Here is a 15,769-nt window from a genome sequence, read left to right as displayed (position 1 = left end):
CTAGAACCACTGTTAATTATTTTTAATGTCTGTTCTTATATAGGATTTTCAATAGTTATAGATGTAATTACAACTGTATGTATAGTTGTACCTTCTGCTTTTTCACTTCTTTTGTAAGTTCATCCACATTATATTCATTATATCTATTAAAATACTTTGTCACAAAATATGCTCATATTTTAAAATGTGAATATCATAGAAATGTGTAAAGTAAAAACAAAAGTCCCCCCTTTCCTCCTACATTCAACACCCAAGAGGTACCAGTTCTGCACCTTTTCTAGAAGTCTGTATCTTTGAGAGGGAATCCGGATGCGCATGTCTGCACGTGTATAAGCGCACAAGCGCGCTTATGGATAGAATCCTTATTTTCTTCCCTCCCTCCCTTCTTTCCTGACAGATCTCACTGTGTTGCCCAGGCTAATTCCAAACTCTCGGCCTCAAGTACTTGATTGTCCCAATGCTTCCAATAAAATGGAAGAGAACAGCTTATCCCAATTTGAAACCGAAATGAGAAAAACAGCATGTCTTATTTTAATGAATTCACTCCATTTCCCAGGGATTTCAGCCATGACCAGGAACATCCCTCAAACAGCCTGAAATACCTGATAAAGCACAAAGCTGCCACCATCTGGTGGAAGATCCTTGTTCCCGCTCCACTCTCCAGTAAGTGTACTTTTTGTATTTTCAGTGCTTGAGACCTTTGAAAATTTCCTCTTTTTTGAAACGAAAGCGCAAATCCAAAATTGTATTTAAAGCATCTCAAACCTGCCTTGCCTGTTGCCGTTTTTCACCAGATGAAGAGATGTTGGAGCAGCTCGCTTGTGACCCTGTTGTTGGTTTCTTGAAAGAAGGGTCCAGCAACTATCCACCATCTGGCTAACCATTGGATTACTTATTTGAGAGGCTTCCAGTTAAAAGGTAAGACATTCAACTGGCTTACATCCACACTTTGGATTTATTTGCTCCTGTAACTGGAAGTGAGGCTTCAGAGCTGCCCTGGGAGCCTCCAAGCACTCCTTACAACTGCACGTGAGGCTACAATTACATCAACATTAGAAGTTGATTAAGAATTAAGGAGAATCGGGAAAGTATGCATCTGGGAATAGGAGGAATAGGATTACAGAAAGGAAGAATATGTAAATTAGAAAGCAAACAGAATTTGTAGACACGAAATGAAAACTAGAAATAAAATCTCATAGGCTGAAGAATTAGTGAACCAAAGGCAGCTGAGAGAGAAGAAGAGACGGAAAACTCAGTGGGGAAGTTAAGAGCCAAGCGAGACAGGCCAGGTGGGTCTGCGCCCATCCAAGTGGAGGGCTTGATGGAGTGGAGACCCACCAGGATGGGGAAGAGAAGAGAGCTGAAGAGACGGGAGCTGAGAGTTCCCCTCAGCTGGTGAGGAACGCTAATCCACACCACACACAACAGAGGGCCGAGCAACAGTGACAAAGGAGCCAGGGTGACGGAGGACTCCCTTCAAAGAAACAAAATTAGGTGCTGGCTTTTTGACAGCACCTTTGAAAGCTTCCCGCATAGAGTGAAGACCTTTCCATGGTTTCCCATCAGCTCTGGCCAGAGGCCTGAATAGTTGACAAGACCTACATGTCATGGACTAACTTTCTCCAGGAGCCACTGTCCCTGCAGCAGGCTGAGTCTGCAACTTTCTTTCAGTGTCTCCTACACTGCTATCTTCCTTCCTGTCTGGGGACTTCAGACACGACATTCTCTCTGTCTGAAATATCGCCCACTTCTCTCTTCCTTTAACCCAGTCGACTACTACTTACCCTTCAGGACTCAGATAAAATGTCCCTTAGGAAACGGAGTAGACATTTATTAGCTTTTGTGTCTGTTTGCTTCGCTGCCCACCATCTGACCTCCACCTTCCACCGAAGGGGATTCTTAGAATTTATAGCCTTTCACTGATAAGGCTTGAAACTTAAATATTCAGAATAGCTATTAGAAAGTATTCAGCACATGTGATAAGACCGCATACCAGTGAAATGTTTTCTTATGTGGTTCAGTGAAATGTCACATTACTTAATAGTGGGGGTTTTGTATTTTTTTCTTAACATCAAGAAAAAATATTATTTTCCTAATCTGAATTATTCTCTCTTCAAATCTCTAAATTTCAATGTAAACTCAGTTGAAGTACTCAAGAAAAACACTGTTCTGAAGCTGCAAGGCCACTTTATTTTAAGAAAATAAGATCAAAAAGGCTCACTTTGGCAGGGCATGTTGGCTTGCACCTGTAATCCTGGCATTCTGGGAGGGTAAGGTGGGAGGATCTCTTGAGCTTAGGAGTTCAAGATCAATAATGAAACCTTGCCTCTACTAAAAATAGCGAAATTAGCTGGCCTTGTGGCGTGCACCTGTAGTTCCAGCTACTTGGTTGGCTGAGGCAAGAGGATTATTTGAACCTAGGAGTTTGAGGTTGCTGTGAGCTAGGCTGATGCCATGACAGTCTAGTCTTAGGCAGAGTGAGACTCTGTCTAAAAAAAAACAAAAAAGTCTCTCTTTCTTTGACATGTGCAAAGTTTAGAAAGGTACCAGGGTCTTACCATTTTTCAGTGATGAAGTATTACAATCATTCCTCTGAAATTTTCAAAGCAAGATGACTGGTTTCCAAATATATATGGGCTTGGCTCAAGGACAAAGAAGATCTTTGTTTGGCGTACTCTGGGAGCAGTCCGTCATTTTTCAGGTGCAGAGTGATGGCAGAAATATTTAATGGCACCCTTTATCAGGACCCAGAAGGAAAGCTTCCTCCTGAAATCTTTTCCACCCTCTTTACCTTTTCTGAGATGTTTATTGGAAAGGCTATTTACAGAAAACAACTGCAAGAATGAGTTCTAGAAGATAGTTTTTTAAATAATGAATATTAATTTGATCTTTTAATCCAAAGAATTATGAAAACAAACCAAAACATGGATCACGATCTCCCCCTCCACTTAACCTCCTTGTACATTTGATCTGTACAGAAACAGATAAAATGAAAAGCAAAAGGATTCCCCCAACCTCACCCCCTTGTTATCCCCATTTTCCATTATGAAAAAAGTATATATCTTAAAATTTATATTTATTTATAGACAAACAAAAAATTTTGCACAAAAGTGATCAAATAAGTGAAGTGATCTTCACCTTGTTATTTTTGTTATTTTAACAGTATACAAAAAAGGTTTTAGCGCTGGGGCGTTCATGGATTATGAATCATGGATTTATAATAGGACAAAACCTTTAGGACTCTTTCAAAGATGGACACTGTGGCCTTGTATGAAAAACTCAGAGGGTTGTAGCATTTTCAGGTAACTTCTCAGACTTTTGTAGCCTGTCAAGGTTCAGAGTATGGATGTGGAAGTAGACTTTTCCTCAATTCGAATTCAAGCTATAGAATTTACCAGTCATGTGTCCTTGGGCAAAGAATCTTTCTAAGTCAAAATGTTTCTACACTTGATCTTAGCCAAAAGGCCGAGAAGCAATCCAAAATGTTTCTTATCTTAGAAATGGAGCAAACAACATTGAGAATGTCAGATTGTGATAAACATTGATAAAATAATGTATATGAAGTATGTGGCACTGTCATCACATAATAAGCTTTCAGAAATTGTAATTTTTAATAAAAAGCAGGTACATGGAAAGCCTCCAGTTTCAACACTAGCCGTAATGCCATCTTATAGGAAAGGAATGTTAGTTTTCTGTGAAAGTGAAAGTAAGTCCTTTCAGACCCTGCTTCATGGTTTTAGCGTTCATGATGATATTTTGGTCCCCAATATAGCAGTGTCCTAACCTGTGCACTTCAATCATGACTAAATCTTCATTTGCATTTAAATCTTGTATTACACTTTCTATAAGAAGCAATTCCTCTTGTTTGTCAGAAAATTAATTGTACCTATCAGGATGGCTTCACTGAAGGGCAAACCATTGAGAACTCTGAGTCTAGCAGGGTGTCTGCCTGGGCATGGCTGTAGTTCACAGTGATCAGGTACACCACCGACGTGAGCAAGAGCAGATGTGGAACAGAAATTTGGAAGCAAAGTGAGGAGGTGGTGAGTTTTGTGTTAGTGTGTTGAGTTCAATGGCTCTGTGGGGAAATGTTTAAAAAGTGGATGGACTAGGCCAGGCATGGTGGCTCATGTCTGTCATCCTAGCACTCTGGGTGGCCAAGGTGGGAGGATCCCTTGAGCTCAGGAGTTCAAGACCAGCCTGAACAAGAGTGAGACCCCATCTCTACTAAAAATACAAAAAATTAGCCAGGTGTTTTGGCAGGTGCTTGCAGTCCCAGGTACCGAGGAGTCCTAGGCAGGAGGATCACTTGAGTCCAGGAATCTGAGGTTGCTGTGAGCTAGGCTGAGGCCACAGCATTCTAGCCTGGGTACCAGAGTGAGACTCTGTCATACACACCCATACACACACACACACATATACACATGCAAAATGTGGGTGGAATTTTGATTGTTAGCCTGGGAGGAAGACCTGGGTTGGGGTATAAATTTAGCAGTTGTCAATGCACTGGGGAATAGACCCAGGAAAAGATACCTAGATAACTATCTGGACGACAATATTGCATACAAAAAGATAGGGAAGAGGCTGGGAAGAGATGTAGGAGGAAGACCAGAAATTTAGTTTTTAGAAATGAAGAGGGGTGGACAGGGTCAAACAGAGAGGTCAGGTAAGGGAAGAACAAACGATCTGCTGGGCTGTGAGAATGGTGTGTGTGCTCTGAAACCAAGTCTCTCGACTGGAAGCACAATAACTCAATTCAATTCTCATACTGAATACTTGGAGTGGGCCCATCCCTGACATGCTAAGGACTCAGTCTCACAGGATTGTCCCCCCTTTTGACATCAGCCACAAGTCTCAGGTATCCCCAAACTATCTGCACTTTTGCTCAGCTGACTACAAATTTGGGAGTTCCCATGACCTCTCTCAGGTTCAATAATTTGCCAGAATGATCCACAGAATTCACTTAAATTGTAATAGATAGTTACAATTATCTAACTATTAACTTACAATTACGTTTTGTTACAAAGGATACAATTTAGGAACAGCCAAGTGGAAGAGATGGGTAGGGCGAGGTATGGGGAGAGGGGATGTCTAGTTTCTGTCCCCTTCCTGGCTGTGCCACCCACCCAGCACGCTGATGTGTGCACCTATTGGAAAGCTCTCCGAGTCTCAAGGCCCAGGGTTTTTCCATGGGTTCCATTACAGAGATCTGACTGATTAAATCATAGGCCATGTAATTGAACTCAATGTCTAGGATTTTTTCCCCTCCGTAGAGACAGGGCCAGGGGCTGAAAGTTCCCACCCTCTAATCACATGGTTGGCTTTTCTGGTGATCAGCTCCCATCCTGAAGCAAAAAAGGGGGCCTGTCCTGTGTGGCCTCTTTAGCATAAACTCAGGCACAGTGGAAAGGAGCTTGTTATAAATAACAAAAGACATTCCCATCACCTAGGAAATTTCCAAATCTCCAAGCTTTGTGCCTGGAACATGATGTCAATATCTTTTTTATGATAACTGCAGAATAGTAACTATATTAAACTGCATTTAAATGAAGCTTATGCTTGCAAATTATACCTCCATGAAGCTATTTTTTTTTAAGTGTAGGTGTAAAAGAAATAAAATTTTCAGTACCTTCTAAATTTATTATGCTGAGAAGGAAATGTCCTGGAGACTGAATCACACAGCATGTTTGCAAATTCTGTGTCTTAGATTACAGATTAACTTTCTTCCTCATTGTTCTTGTCCTGTAAATGACTTAAAGAGACCAGAGACCAGACCTCCCCTTCTTCCAATCACTGATCTTTGTTATAGATTACCTGCCTCCTTTATTGTCCTGTACCTAACCCAGACCAGATAGCGCAAAAGACCCTATGACTATTACATATTCAGAGTGGAAAGGTAAGTATACCTTTCCTGGAAGAAAAGAGCCCCATGACTAATCAGATCATTGTAACTATGCATTAAGCCTTACATAAAAAAACGTTGAAACTCTGTTAAGCTGCTTCTGTAAACTTCATCTATATAAAGAATCCCAAACTTCCACCCTTCAGAACTCTGACTTCTAGTCTTTGGACACTGTATTTCTGACTAGCTGTCTTCAAACTTTTCACTTGAATAAACTCTCTTTAAATTAGATTTTGATTCTTGCCGATTATTTTAGATTGACATAGGAAGTTCCTATTCAGGGCAATTTAGCCATATCTGTCAAAATTACAAAATTCTTTTTGACCCACCAATTCTACTTTGGAATGTTTTTTTTTCCTTTAAATATACCAGCACACACATGGGAAATCATGTCTGTGCAATGTCAGTCACTGGGGCTTTATTCAATAGCAAAAAATTGGGAAAAATATCTCTCAACAGGGGACTGGTAAGAAATTATGGTGTGTCCATAAAAGAGACTGACAATGAGCTTTAAAAAATAGAATTAAGATGCTTTCTAGGTACTGATATAAAAAGATCTAAAAGATATATTACAGCAAAGTATTAAAAACTTTGTCTACAACAATATACTTTGTACGTTCCCTTTAGTATACAAATATGGAAGATGGCAATCTGTGCTTGTATCTGCAGAAAGAAACCCTAGCAAGACAGGGCAGCGCTCAAGACCAATGGCCGCTTACAGCATCTGTCCGTGAAGGCTAAGTAGATCCAGAGAATTTTAGGAAAGTGTTCCACTGTATATATGAATATTTGTGGTTTTTACTTTCTGGTTTTATAATCACATAAATACATTACCTGCCCCAAAACAAATTTTACAAATGAAAATAAAAAATACTTTTATCCTGAAGAAAAATAGTGCAGGCAGGAGATACAGGGAGAATTAGACTCATATATGGAGCTTCTAAAAATAATTCCCCGAACCTGCCAGGAGATTGTGATTCAGCGGGCGTGGGGCAAACACAGCACCTGTTTTTTTTCTGCAAGCATCCCAGTAATTAAGATAGTGGCTGAGGCTGTGCATTGCTGAGTTAGGTGCTGGCACAGTCCTTGGAGTAAAGGGAAATGAGAGGCACGTGCTGGGGGGACAGCCAGCAGGATTTGAGGGTTTTCACTAATAAAGTTTCCTGGTGGATATGAAGAACGAGATAGGAGAGGAAGGATGGAGAAGAAGGGTGACTTCTGCCTCAGTTATGATTCTTGGAAGAATGCCAACGACTGCAGTTGGGAAGAAAAAGAGCTTTTGTCATTCAGGGAAAGACCTCCGTGTTGAGCATTAAGCTTGCTGGCTCTGCAGTGTCCACCAGAGGTCACTGTGCTCATGTTTTTGAAAAGACAAAACATTGGACTGGGCCCTGCTGTTACTCAGCCCTTCATCTCGCCAATGGACTTGGTTTTAAAATGAGCCTTCCTTCTGGAAAAATAAATCCCAAACAGTACACTCAGACACTTCTCTTTGTCCATAAATGTCAGCGAGATGATAATAAATTAGAAGTGTCTACTAACTTAGAAAAGATTTTTTTTTTAGGCCCTAACAAGTTAAGGAGACACCTAAGAACTATTTTCCGTCTACAATGTTTTTCTTACCTTTTGAACGTGACAGGATCAATTCTTACTGACTGACCAGATGCAGGTCTGTGAGGTGTATATATTTTGGGATACACATAGTGGTTAAGATGGTTTCACCCAGGCAAGTAGGAAATTTGACTCAAACATTTAAGGTAATAATATTTATCATTTGGGACTTGTTCCTGTGAAGACCAAATTACTAAAGGCACTAAAAGTCAACAACGCTAGGCCATACGGAGTCAGACTATGAATGTTGAGAAAATCTGCCTATATGATTTTACTTTGAGGCAACTTCTTTATAGATCTAATCCGATGGAATTATAACTCATTTCAGAGTTATCAGAATGGGAGCACCTTGAGTCTACAGATGACGGTATTAAAAAGCCTTCTCATGTGTATCGCCTGGGGTTTTTTAGACAACAGCAGGGCTCTCTTACAGCTAAGGATAATTGGCCAATTGATAAACACCAGGCCTAGATTCAAAAGCTGTATTAAATCGATGTCATAATTATTTTGCTTATAATACAATAAAATCAATGCATTCATCAATTTTTTTAATTTGAAAGGGTGTACTAAGTTTTAAACAGATATTTATATTTTAGCCCAGGTATTTAAAAGACCACCTATTCTGGACACCCCAGAGCTGTGAGCTAGATTGTCTGCAGGCAAGTTGGCATTGCCTCTCCTAAGGTTAGGGGTTGTGTCCCAGGCTCCTCTTTGGTCTGTGGTGCTGGATCAGAGTGACCAGGTGAATGTGAGGAGGAGGCCACTACTCTTGGAAGGCTGTGGCCTAAGATGTAAGGACAGGCTCAGCTCCTGTGGCTCAAAGGGCTAAGGCACCAGCCACATACACCTGAGCTGGTGGGTTCGAATCCAGCCTGGGCCAATGAAACAACAATGACGGCTGCAACCAAAAAGTAGCCGGGCATTGTGGCGGGTGCCTGTAGTCCCAGCTACTTGGGAGGCGAAGGCAGGAGAATCATTTGAGCCCAGGAGTTGGAGGTTGCTGTGAGCTGTGATGCGATAGCACTCTACCCAGGGTGACACTTGAGGCTCTGTCTCAAAAAAAAAAAAAAAAAAAAGATGTAAGGACCTACAGATCCAGGGGAGCCAGTGGCCCCCCTTGCCCTGGATGTTCTCTGCTACTTTTCTGCAAGTTGTCTTCTCAACTTGCAGTCTGACAGGCGAACAGCAGCCCCAAGTCCACCAACCAGCACTCAGCTGAGGCCCGCAGCAGTGGGAGTTTCCATGGTGGTGGGTGGAAGTTTCCACAGACTGCTGCATGAGCTCTGCCTTGGTGGTCCCAACTCAGTGGCTCACACACACAGCTGCTCACATCTTTCCACAAGCTTTAACCCATCTAGCCAGATGGGGCTGCAGCCTACGGTGGTTAGAAACTTTCCCTCACCCTCCAACTCTCTGTCTAGACTCCACCCTGCACCTCCCCAGCTCCTCTCACGTTCTGTGAGCTCCGATTTTAGTATGGAACCCCACATCCCTATAAGACTCGGAAGAGCTCTGTTTCCTGACTGAACTCTGACTGATACAGGCTGTTTTAAGTTTAACTTTGATCAAGAAAAAAAAAACAAACCTTGGTTGAGTGCATAGGAAAGAAGAGATGTGTTAATATTTACTACATAGTCTCTAAACCTTTAAGACAGCGTCCTAATAACTGCATTTATTATGAATCAAAGAACAGACTTGGCCATCACACAAACTGGCTTCATCAATTAGTAACTGTGTTATCCTGGGCAGCTTAAGACATTGACTGCCACACTAGAAATTTTTTTTTTTTTTTTACCTCAGAGCCATGGTGTTTTATTAGGTCAAAACAGGTCCAGAGACGTGTGAGTTACATATGCTTCATGAGGCCCCAGGCTCAATACTAAGGTAAATACAACTCATGTGGCAGTTAACATGTTAATCTCTCAGAGCAATAGTTCTCAACCTTCCTAATGCCGCAACCCTTTAATACAGTTCCTCATGTGGTGACCCCCAACTGTAAAATTATTTTTGTTATGTTTGGGGGTCACCACAACATGACTAACTGTATTAAAGGGTCACAGCATTAGGAAGATTGGAAACCACTGTTTAGAGCCTTATTTTCCTCCTCCACAAAGTATGGAATTGATGGTCTCTTTCTCGTAGGATCGTTTTGAGGATTAAATGAGATAAGATGTTTTGTATTTAGCCAGTATCTGGCACAAAGTAATTAAGAAATAAATAACATAGACCTCTAATTTCAGATCTGAGAGTTTCCAGGAATATCCTAGAAAAAAAAAATCCTGAAAATATCTCTGCTAGCCTAACTGCAATGCTAGATAAAAAAAAATGGATAAAGGTGACAAAAGAGTAGAGCACATCCTCATAGGTGATGGCCACCCGCCCGCCCGCACACACGCACACATGTACGCCCACACGTCTACACACCCAGCACAAAGGCAGCGGAGAGGAAACAGCAGTGAGGACAGGATGCTGGCAGCTCAAAGGACATCTCTCCATCCGCTGGGACCTAGAACTTGACGTTAATAACAGCGTTGGGATGCAAAGCCCCATGCAGGGCAGTGACCCGGCAAGGGGAATTTTCAGCTTCGAGAGCCCCATGTAGGCCAAGATTCCAAAGGTGCTTCCCTTACAAAGATCCAAAGTATAGAACTTTGCTGGTTATGACCTTTCATTCCCCTCAGTGAGATGGAAAATAAAGCAAAACAAAAATAAGACAGATCAAAACTCTTAAGAATGTGTAATGGGAGCCAGCTCCTGAGCAGGATTGGGGCTCCAGCTCCCTGCATGGTCCCCCACAGTCTCAAGCCAGAATGTCACGTAATACCTGGTGATAGCACTGCTGCCCAACATGTGCCTGGCTGGAGCAGGTGTAAATCCTCCTGGAGAAAACACCGCAGACTTAGGTATCAAAGCATTCCTGCAGACAGTGCTCCAAGAACTATGAATTCACACATCCACATAATTCTTTCTTTAAAAAAAAAGAAACAAGGCCCCGTAAGTGAAAGTTAGCTGAGATAGCCTGCCGGAGAATCAGGTATACAAAGATTTCAGATTAAAATTCATGTTACAGAATATAAATGATTTAGATATTTGAAGAAAGAAATTAGGAAATCAGAATTAAGAGTAAGGAAGAGGGGTCGGGTACAGTGCCTCAAGCCTGTTATCCTAGCACTCCGGGAGGCCGAGTTGGGTGGATTGCCTGAGCTCAGGAGTTTGAGACCAGCCTGAGCAAGAACAAGACCCTGTCTCTAAAAAATAGCCAGGTGTTATGGCAAGCAACTGTAGTTCCATCTACCTGGGAGGCTGATGCACGAGAATCAGTTGAGCTCAAGAGTTTGTGGTTGCTGTGAGCTATGATGCCACGCCACCCTTCGCCAAGGGTGACGAAGTGAGACTCTGTCTCAAAAACAAACAAACAAACAAAAAAAAAGAGTAAGGAAGAGACTATCGACTGACTAGGTAAATTTCAAAGGAAGCATATTGTACATCTCCCCAAATAATTAAGAATAATATTCAGATGAATGGATTGAACAACAGATGGGGTGCAGACAGTTATCAGTGTGGTGGAAGTTATCTGAAGAAAGTACAGAGAGACAAAATGGAAAATACCACAGATAGAGTAAAAAGCAAAATGAGGAGATCTCACAAACACTGAAGTTCCATAGGAGGGAAAGGAAATGGGGCAGAAGGGAGAAATATTACTAAGAATTTTCCAAAAATGATATGGTAATTGATATGATGCAATGTTCCATAGATTCAGCAAGCTCCAAGGGCCCACAAGCAAAGTAAACAAAAAGAAATCCTTACCAAAGCACATCATAATCACATTTCATATTTATCAAACATAAAGAGAAGCCCTGAAAAGCAGCCAGAGGAACGACAGACATTGACAAAGAACTACAGTTAGTCGGACAGCAACGTTATTTTAGTACCACTGGTTCCTCTGAGGAAACAATTCCAACATGCCGGCTTGTTCTGTGGGGACAGCCCGGCCCGTCCTGCAGTGCTCCTAGCTGGGCCTCTGCATGGAAGACAGGAATGACATTCAACACAGCTGAGTTCAGGGGAGCATGACTCTGTCCAGCGTGGTGTCTCCCCTGGAAGTCCAACCTCAAAGGACTGTACCAAGTGACCCCGAGCCCTCCAGATTCCCACTGGACTCAGCTGATGGAGTCCCCGGGAGGACCGTAAGGGAGGGAAGAGTCGGTCAGCATTCTGCCCCCCTGCCCTCTCCCTGCAGTGGTCACGGGGGGTGGAGGCAGCCTAAGGCCCTGCTCCTCACAAGTCGGCCTTCTCTCCATGACTCTGTCCTTCAGCATTCCCATCAGACTCCCTTCCCTGGCCCTACGTCTCCCTGGCTCTATGTTACTTTCTGCACTGTCTCTTGAGTGTCCCCTACACTTTGGCCACACATTGGTAGCTAAACCGGCCTGGAATGATCTTAACTGGGGTGTGTGAGGTGTTTTCCCTTAAGACCCTGACTGAAAACACTTTCCAGCTTCTCCAGGACTCCGTGGAAACCCTTTGAAAGTTAAAACAGACTTTTCTTCTGGCTTGGGGTTCTCTTTACAGTGCTCTGTGTTCGGGGGGGAAATGTTCAACAAAGGCCGATGGACATACCAGCATTATGAACCGTGAATATTGAGTATGTGCTTGCTGAACGCCTTGCCTGAACTATCTCCATGGATACGAGAGCGTGGGGGTTGAATACTCATTCCCGCATGCTGCTGAGATGCTGTGGGGTCCTGCTGGGTTGGTTTCTTAGGCTAGTTCTCATGGGAACCCCACCCCTGGCTCTAAGCCTCCCGGAGAGTTTGCAGCATGGCATCAGGGGAAGCCTGAGGAGGTTCTGGAAGTCTTTCAGGAGACCTAGGAAGGCCGGTGTGGCCCCTCATCAGCCAGCTTTCTATCCCTGGAGTGGACATGGGCCATAATTTCCCTGTCACTGTTTCAAATAACCTCAAATCTCTTCTCCCCTCCTCTCTAAAGAAGCCTACTGCCATGTTCACTGCAGGAAAGTCTCATGATTCAAAGTTGATAAAAGGGAATGTTGCCTTTTACCTTTAGTATCTAATCTTTTCTTGGCAAAACTCCAAAGCAACCTTCCTTGCTGGGTCCTTCATTCTGCAACCTCCAGTGCTGCTGAAATCCCGCGCGCCCCAGGTGGTGCGTTGGGCTGCTCTGCCCTGCCCCCTAGCGGTTGAAGGGTGCGAGAGCAGCGGCTGCTCTGCCTCCAGCCCCGCAAGTGGCCGGCGAGGATCCTTCCGCCCTCGCGGTTTCTCAACTCCTTCCCGTGCGTAGAAATCTCGCTAGAATTCTTGCTTGTTGTAGCTTTCTGGCCAGAAGAGGATCACCTTTAATGGACAGCAGGTGTCCTAGACATTCCATTTGATCCGCAATCCCATTACTAGGAATCTACCCAGAAGAAAATAAATCATTTTATCACAAGGACATTTGCATTAGAATGCTTCCTGTAGCTCAATTCAAATTGCCAAGACATGGAAGCAACCCAAGTGTCCCTCAACACATGAATGGATTAATACACTGGGGTACATGTATACCAGAGAATGTTATTCAGCTTAAAAAAAAAAAAAGAGAGAGAGAGAGATGGTGATTTTACCTCTTTTGTATTCACCTGGATGGAGTTGAAACACATTCTTCTTAGTAAAGTATCACAAGAATGTAAATGCAAGTATTTGGTGTACTCAATACTAATCATGAATCTAGTAGAAAAACAATGACATGCCCATATGAGAGAATAACACAAGTATATTCAAGTGGGGGGAATGGGGAGGAGAGAGGAGGGAAAAGAGTAAGGAGACGGGGGAGGGAAGTTGATAAACTCTCACCTGATGAACACATCTGAGGGTGTTCAGTACACCCCCAGGAGGAAGGGCTCAACTGCCTCAACTACACCTTGAACTTTACCTTAGAAACACAAACAGTGTGACTTAATCATCTGTACCCTCACATTAATGTGAATAAAAAAAAAAAAAAAAAAGGGCAACGGGGCACCGTGACTCACGCCTGTAATCCCAACACTTGGGAGGCGGAGGCGGGTGGATCACCTGAGCTCAGGAGTTCAAGACCAGCCTGAGCAAGAGCAAGACCCACCCCCCTCTCGAGGAATGGCAGACAGGCATCCAGAAGATTCTAAAAGGAGGAAAAAAGAGAAACACCAAGATCCTCTCCTTATTTCCTCCTTTCCTTTGTTCCTCAGATAGGGGGACGTCTTAAAAATTAAAAGGTGACTCATAAGAAAAGTATAAATAAATATTTTGCAACATTTCTACCCTTTGTCTTCATGTTTATTTTCAGATTATTTTCTAGATGGCAACATGATTTACCTACAAAGCATTCAAGTGTTGAAGGTGCAAATAAAATCTACCTAGAAGTAGAAGATTTGATTCTTTCCTGGCGCTAAGAGAATAATGTCCCCATATCCCTTAATTGGAATCGAATGTTTTTCCTATGAGATGTCATCAGTGTATCTGTAACTCTATAGGCCTAGATTCCGATACTTTAAAATCGTCCAGAGAGTTTTCCCAACATTGAATTAGAACAGGGAGGTGGGGAAAGGGGCGGACATTTGTGGTTTTTAGAGGCCCCCCCAGGTGAGGTGAAAGTGTGCCTAGGACTGGGGACCGTCAAGGGCATTTAGTGCTCCTGTACCGTTGGTAGCATATTGGAGTTGGGGACATGTTCCAACATGATTCCTGTGAGGAGACCACCGCACACCCCAGCCACCAGCCTTCATTCTTCTTTGGGGACTGCTCAGCCCGGCCCGCAGCATCCCCGCTGGACCTCTGCTCACGTAATGGGAATGGCATTCAAATGGCTTATGTCATGTCAGTGTGGTTGTGCTGTTGTTTTCTTTCTAAACTGTTTTCTTTCCAATCTAGAATTTTATGATGAAATCTAGAAGTTTATGGTGAAAAAAGCCAACAGTTTTTTAGTACTAGTTCTTGGCTATTTTCTTTTCTTTTACTTTGCATTTAGGTATTTTTCCCCCCTGTTGTACATTGTTGTATTGAGGCACTTTCCCCCAAACAAAATAAAACAAAACAAAGACAAACCTTTTTTTTTGTCTTTTCCTTCACTCAGTGATTTCGGAGTTGGTCTTCAAGCCTCCAGCAATCTCAGCCATCGAATCTGCCCACCCCACCTGCAATTCCCAGTTGATTCTCCTCTGAGCTCACACTGGATTTAGGACATTATAATCTCTTGAACTATCTTTAAGTGATTAATACGCTTGTCTGCCTGCCCACCTGGACTGAAAGCCTAGGAAATAACATAGAGCTACTTGGGTGTATATCCCTAGTGTCCAGCACAGCCTCTGGCACGTGGAAAGGGCTGAAATATTTTTCATAAATGGAACTATTAATGGCAAGAGTCTTTTCTCCCAACAAAATCCTAAATTACAATGCAATTTATGCAATGCGTGTCTGTCCGCTCAGTTGTCTGCTCCTGACCTTCAGAAATGATTTACACAGTGGGGGTGAAGTGAAAGCATGGAGAGGCTCGCAATTGCAAAGGTCTATTCAGCTCACCCTCAAGGTAACTTTCAACTACCCCGGCGGAGGAGGCTCTTGAAAACGGAAGTGGTCTCCTCCGCCCTCTAGTGGTGGCTACGTTGCAGAACAGTTTTAAAGACGACCTTTGGGAATTAATACACTCTTGTCAAAGTTCTTTGGAAGACTACTGGAATGCCAGTGTGTGTATGAGCTGATTATTTCAGCTTTTTGTTGCTGTTTTATAGAGAACATTTGGAGTCCTTTGGTCAAGAGTCTGTAGTCAGAATCGGCAGGAACATCTCCCCAGAAGGTGGTTTGTGTGTCGAAGAACAGAGTCCTCACCACTCTAATTCTTGGGGGGTGGTGGGGGTGGGTCCTGGCAGCATCCCACAGGCCACTTGAAATGTTTTCTTTCATTCCCTAGATATTTTCCCCTATGGTACCAGAGTACTTAAGCAGATCAGGCTTAGTAAGTCCCTCAAGAGTATTCAAATAAAATTCTCCAACAATGGTGCCATGTAGCCTGCTCCAACTGACCCACAATACATCTGGAGGTATTTAATCAAGAGTCTTTGACTCAAAGAAACTTATTTTCATTTCTCAGTCTTGTTGTTGACGACAATGTTGGGGGATGTGGCAATTTTTTTCTTTGGTTTTTAAAAAATCAATTATGACCACAGAAAGCTGTAGTTGGGACTAAGGGGAAGAAATGATGACCTAATCTAGAATATCACTGAGGCCA

The 15,769-nt window shown here is 42.8% G+C and overlaps 1 long non-coding RNA gene across 1 annotated transcript; it reads left to right on the top strand.

The window, feature by feature from the left end:
• Positions 1-554: 554 nt before the first annotated feature.
• LOC128594074 (uncharacterized) lies at positions 555-15,452 on the top strand. Its single transcript, XR_008382484.1, has 3 exons — positions 555-663; positions 795-918; positions 14,618-15,452. It is a non-coding gene; the product is annotated as an uncharacterized LOC128594074 (long non-coding RNA).
• Positions 15,453-15,769: the final 317 nt, after the last annotated feature.

This window comes from Nycticebus coucang, chromosome 9 (assembly GCF_027406575.1).
Source record: "Nycticebus coucang isolate mNycCou1 chromosome 9, mNycCou1.pri, whole genome shotgun sequence".
NCBI lineage: Eukaryota > Metazoa > Chordata > Mammalia > Primates > Lorisidae > Nycticebus > Nycticebus coucang.
Note: the sequence above shows the minus strand (reverse complement) of the source record. Positions and strands in the feature narration are given on the sequence as shown.